This window comes from Falco punctatus, assembly GCF_963210335.1.
Source record: "Falco punctatus genome assembly, chromosome: Z".
In the NCBI taxonomy this organism is placed as follows: Eukaryota; Metazoa; Chordata; class Aves; order Falconiformes; family Falconidae; genus Falco; species Falco punctatus.
Window position 1 is genome coordinate 31,079,129 of NC_137586.1, and position 6,823 is coordinate 31,085,951.

Here is a 6,823-nt window from a genome sequence, read left to right on the forward strand (position 1 = left end):
TATTTTTCTGTGGTTCTGTGGTAACAATGTAAGTCAAGCCCATCATCAGCTTTCTGCTGATCAGGTTTGGGTCTGTACAAGTAAAAACATGTATTAACTGATATACTAACATTCTTAATATTAGTATCTTACTATTGTGCTACTGTTGTTTAGCAGTAAAATCTTTCTAGTTGTGAAATTTTAGAAGTTTGTACCTAACTTCTTTAGTAGTGATTATCTCTATGCAAATCCTATGTGCTAATTTTGTATTTCAATTTCACTGCTGTTATACCTGTAATTAAAAGACAACTGTATTCAACTTTACTTGAAGTTACTCCTGTGGAAAATAACTATTTCTGACTTCAACCCATTGACAGTAAGTTACCAAAATTCAAGCAAGTAGTCTCAGAGAAAGAAAGCTGTCAAAGAAACTACCTGATGAAGATTTTTTAACTTTTTTACATCAGACACCTATGGCCTGTTTTACAGGATGAAGGCATTGAATTTCCAAGTTAAAATTACCTTATTAGTGCATCTTTGAAGTTACAAGCAGCTGCTTTGAAAAGAGGTGTATTGGGTTTAGGTGGCAAGGGTGTGGTAGCAAGGGTGCTGCAGGGGTGGCCTTGGTGAGTAGAGCTGCCCATGGCAGCCACAGCCGGTCCCAGCAGACCCACCATGGGCACAGCTGAGCCTGTCAGCCAAGCTGGTGCTGCCTCTCTGTAATATCTTTAACAAGGGGTAAAAGTATTGCATTTGGTAGCAATAGTACTATCATTTGACAAAATCACTGTGTCTTGGTCCGTTTGATATTGCATGAAGAGACGTCCATTCCTTCCAAGGGCTCTCCCCAAGGTCACTCCTGGTCAGGTTAACTACCTGACAAGGTTTATTCACATCGCAGGTATTGTTGCCTTGTGTTCATAAGTGGGTACTATTTCTCCACCACCAGCTTGTGGTCATTGTATTAATCATTTCTAGATAGCTTCCTGGGGTAATGGTATTGCCCAAATGGACCATAAGACATAGGACAAGATTCATGATTCAAAACAGGTAGTTCTGTAAAAGACGGAGCTAAAAGGTCATGATCCTGTTCCTAAAGAAAACATCTGTTAGCAGGGACATAATTCCCATTCAAATTCCTATGTCTTCCAGGTCATTTCATACAAAGGAGCAAGAATTTGCCCTAAATATGGAGTATGCTGTCTCCAAAATCCAAATAATCCAATAAATCTTTGTGCATTGGTTTTATTTTATGGTGTTGCGAAATCCAAATTTTTCTGCCCGGCCTCTGGCAGTATTTCTTTGTGTCGACGATGCCACTGTATCCCTAAAAACTTCACTGCCTGAGCTGGTCCCTGATTTTGCTTGGATTAATCTGCCATCCTTTGTTTTTCATATGCTGAATTAACAATTCTAATTGGTCTTGCACCTCTTTGCTCACTTTCTCCCTGAATCATAACGTCAGTATAGCATACTGTCTGTACGGTGGCTGGCGGAGTCAACAAATGCAGACACTCAGCCACTGTCCGGTGACAAACGGTAGGGCTGTGTATCCACCCTTGAGGCAGACGGGTAAAAGTACACTGTCTGCCTTGCCCAGTACAGGCGAGTTGTTCCCAGTGCTCCTCGGCACTGGGTATTGTAAAGAAAGCATTAGCCACATGAATTGCTGCGTGCCAGGTTCCTGGATGTTGTTGCACCTTTTCAATCAAAGTGACAGTATCTGGCACTGTGGCTGTTAACAGCGGAGTGTATTTAGCTGTCTGTAACCCACGGTCATTCACCAGGTCTCATCGCTTTTCTTCACCGGCCACACTGGATTATTCCAGGCAGTAGTCGTAGGTTTTAAAATGCCTGTCTCTAACAGATCCTTTATTGATGAAATTTCCTCATGTCCTCTGGGATTCTGTATTGGTTTGTTGTAACAACTTTCATTGCAGAAGGAATCTGTGTCTGGGACATTTTTACTTTTCCTACAAGTACAGGTGTAGCCGTAATATATAGCTTTACTCCAAACTGATACTGTCGGTCTTGTAAATGCAATGTTAACCCTTTTTAAATACCAATTCCAATAATATATTTGGGGATTAGGACAATTGTAACCAGACAGGTTCTTTTTGGAAAATTTCCTATTTTCATTTCAATTTTAGTTTGAACAGCTTCGGACCTTTAAATCACTCTGCATTTCTGTAAATTAAAGAGGCCTCTGCTCCTGAATCTACAGGGGCTCTGACTTGTTGGGGGAATTGAGTCTTCCAATAAATTCGCAGCTCCACATGTGGGCGACTGTCTTTCTTAACCTACCTTTGTATTGGAGCTTGGCCCTCTTTTCAGTCCATCTTTTAACTCTTCAAATTACTGAAGGAAGGCTTTGACATCGCGCCAGGGATGTGGCTCGTCAAACTGTCCCCAGTCCTCCCTGTGCCCTGGAAAGTGTGACTCTCCAGTGGGGGCCCTCTGCTGGGGTGTGGGGATCCCCTCCAGGTTCACAGGGTGGGGCAGAAGGCTGAGCTGCATCCTTGGGTGATTCTGCAAACCTCTGCTGGCTATGACTACTTACTTACTTGATTTATTTCCTCCTCTGTTTAAATAACCTCCACATCTCATTCGTAGGAATTCCATCAATCTTGACATCTTTTAACAAAGAAGCGAACATTTCTTTCTGTGAGATTCTATTATTTTCAGCTTTATTATTTTCATTTCTATTACCATGCCCTGTGTTTTGCATCAGACCCCATTCCCCTAAATCTCCCAATTGTTGTACCTTCCCAATTACTTCTTCTGTGGGGCTCCCTGTCTCATTTATTAAAAAGTGTCATTATGACATTGTTACATGCAGGCAGAGCAATTTTAATGCTATTATTCCTAATAGGTGCAGTTAACCCAGCCTGTATCATCGTGCCGATGTCTCCTATGAAGGCAGCAATTTTCATCCCTTCCTCTTTGAGACACTGTATGCACTCTTTTAATCTCCTCCTGGCCAGTCCCCTTCCGTTGGGGTATTTGCAGTTGCAACCTGCAGCTGCGAAGGCGAACAAATAAATATCTCCCTCATCATGATTTTGAAAAACATCTTGCACAAAAGAATCAGAACTTGATGTTACAAACTTCTTGCTATCTACAGCATCCAATGCAATTCCTGACGCTCCTAAATCACACAGCTGCACCATCCAAGTGAGCAAAGATTCCCTTGATTTCTGCCAGAATCGCTGTCATATCATTAATTTCATGCTGAGTATAATCCTCAATTACATCATGTCTCACTTGCCATCCATCTGGCCCTGATTCTAATTTTCTTCTGTAGTGATGAGTTTTATCTCTACAACCTCAGAAACAAATTCTCCCCCTACACTCACATCTGAATCAGTTGACTCCATGTATCACCGTCCCACTCGTCAGGATCCCACTGTGTTCCTGCCTCAGCAGTAACTGCACATCTTTTCCCTTTTCACTCTACGCCGCCATTTACAATACTTACCACTGAGCAACCCGAACCCTTCTCAGCCACAGTCTGGTAAGCATCCAACTTGTATTCAACGAACAATTCTGGCACTGCAACCTTACTTTACAAATTACTTAATGCTCTAACTCCACTTTCTCTACACAAATCTGCTCCTGCTGCTGATGCTGTTTCCTCTAAGCCGTTATCAAATTCCATCCACAACGCCCTAATGCAGCCACTCCCTTTTCCAACAGGTATCTTTTGCACACGTTTTACCACATCAAGGGGTTCTGCTTCTCCCAAGCATGCATCCCAACTTTCACAAAGTCCAGCACAACAAGACCACTTGGTGGCTAAAATACGAGTAAGGCATGTGTTCCTACCTGGGAATATCAATCGTCACACTAGCGACAGTTGAACTTGCCTCTTTTTTATTAAATACAGACATTTTAACTTTGTATCCTGTCTGTGAGCCTGGCTTGTGTTTCGCTGACTGAGTGGGTACCAAGAAAAAATGGACTCCAAATAAAATATAACAATAAATCTTGTTTATTATATTACAATATAATAAAGTAAAATATCATGCAATATGATAAAAGGAAACAGTACTGGTTATTATGCACAATATGATAGAAGAGCAATAGGAGCGATGCACCAAATTGTGACTGTAAAACATTAAGTGATTAAGTGATTAAGAAAAGGATACATCACCAATTACCACCTTAATAACATCATCCAAGCCCACGCTTAAGCTGGGAAACCCCACTGCCACTGGTGCCCGGAGTATCTCAGTAACTGGGAAGTTCCTACACGGTGCCTCCACCCATAGGTGAGGCTTCTGGCCCAGTCCCAGAGCTTGCCTGCCTTTATACTTTGTGAAAACAAAACCAGCTTACATACCTAGTGTATGCAAGGTTTTAAAGTTTGTGCCACATGCAGATCTCATGGTCCATAAGGTCCACACGCACCAATGATGCTGGCCAGATGTCCGAGCATGGTTGAGTTACTGTCACAACACAGCTGCACACCGTATTTATTGTCTGGGTGGTCCCGCATGCATCCTGCCTGCGCAGGGGGCCTGGGACAAGCACCACCTGTCTGACTCACTAAATGTGATTTGTAGTTGTCCTTGAGCTCACTGCCCGAGTTAAACAATCCTGATTACATGCATGATCAAAGACTTCTTCATAAGCAGTTATCAATCATTATTTAATAAACTTTCACCACACCAGTCCACAAAGGAGAAGCAGGAGTCTCTGCTCCAGGCACTGGATCCCCTGCAGCCTATGTCTCCATACAAGCGAACACGTACGTTAACTGATACACTAATGCTCTTAATATTAGTATCCTCCTACTGTGGTTTAGCAGTTACATCTTTTTAGACCATGGTGAAGCAGGTTGTTCCCCTGCATCCCACTGTGGAGCACACCGGAGCAGACGACCACACCGCAGCCTGTGCAGGACCACACGACAGAGGGGTGGATGAGCCCTGCAGGAAGCTGCAGCCCATGGAGAGTTCGTGCAGGAGCCGGTTTTCTGGCAGGAGCTGTGGCTGACGGGGGTTGCATGCTGCAACAGTCCGTTCCTGAAGGACTGCCCCATCAAGAGGAAGATCCTCTTGAACTGCTGCAGCAGTTCATGACAGAGTCTATCCCGTGGGAGGGACACCATGCTGGAGCCAGGGAATAGTGTGAGGAGGAAGGAGCAGCGGAGAGGAGCTGCTACAGACACCATGACCTGACCCTCAGCTGGCCATCCCTGATCCCTCCGCACCGTTGTGGTAGAGGAGGCAGAAGAGTAAAGCTGAGTCTGGGTAGAAAAGGGACGTTGGGGGAAGGTGTTTTTTTTTTTTTCTTTGTTGCTATCCCACTTTAATTGGCAATAAATTAACCTTCCTCAAGGCCAGTTTGTTGTGCCTGTTACGCTGTCTCAACTCAGAAGCTTTTTCATTTTATTTTCTCCTCCAGCCCTGGTGAGGAGAGGGCATGAATGGCGCAGTTTGGTGGGCAACTGACAGCCAGCCAAGGTTAACCCATCACAGAAGGTTTATTCATCATGCGCTATTATTTCAATCTAATCATAGCAGAAATGGGCCATTCAGAGGGTCAGCATTTTCTATGGAATTCCAGCTCACTGTCTCTCCTCTCGTTTTGCTTATCCAGCTTACATAAAACTGGCTGTCCTGGTTCTTGCCCCTCCAGCCTACTTAAGCATTTAGCAGCACAGAAAGAGGCCCGACTTCCTCTTTCACCAGCATTTGCGTATCATCAAGTTTTCTTGATCTGCTTCTCAACCTGTGTAAAATTAAAGGCCTTTGAGAAACAGCAACAATGCTGGGTTCTGTGCTACCCCTTTAAAAAAATTCTCTCATTCAGGGTATACTTGTAAAACTGCTTGAGTCAAGTCACGTTTCTGACGATGATTTTCACCATCACTTTTGTCAACCAAAGCAAGCTAGTTTTTCACTAGTATGTTTTAGTCCAAGGCAACTAATTTAGATGGTTTTAGAGCGGGAGTACCTGCAAGCTACAGGCTGAGATCCACTACTACTTAAACAAATGAATGCATCATCTAGCCAGAACCTGTACAGAACAGGCCCCTTTTCATTATAAAGGGAAGAAGTTGTCTACAGCTACCATGATATTACAAGAGATGATGGGTAACTTGCTGAGGGTGGTAAGCTCACTTTAGCTGAAGGAGTCTCCAAGAAAAAAAAAAATTCCGCAGCCCCAACTTACTGTCTCATCTTAGTCTCCTATCCTAGAGCAGAAGGCTGTTGAGATACTCAACAGGGCTGTGGAATGAATGCCATCTTATGGCGAGCGGCCGTACTCCCAGGTGCTTAAACACAGAAAAGGGAGCAGCTTTCCCATACCGCTCTGAGTGCAAGACACAACTTGTTTTCTATTGATCACGTACACGACATGTACAGGCCTCCTTTGCAACCACATGCTTAAATTGATTAAATGCTGATCTCTGAAGCTCTTTTACCTATACATAGTAACAGTACTTGTGTGTTAACAAAGAGCATAACAGATTCTCAAAGCCATCAAAAGTCAGGGAAGAGCTCAAGCATTAAGGAAGAGTAAAGCAATTTAGAAAAGGCTGTGCATGTGAACCCTTTCAGATGAACACTGAAGAATTCCAATGCTTACTGCTCCTATTAAGAATACTTTTTCTACTCCCATGCCCTTCTATCCTTAAAATTACTCTTGAAATATACAAAAAGCAAGCAGCTGGTAAGACACACACTACTTTTTATGAGAAATAATAAACCACAGTAGAAGACTAATCTGTTTGTACTGAATGGTGAAGCAGATGGACACTGAAACAGCAGAATCTTCCATCCTGTTTTTTGACCTGCACTCAACAGTAAGTTTGCCCTTGCCTGTCAGTTTTGCA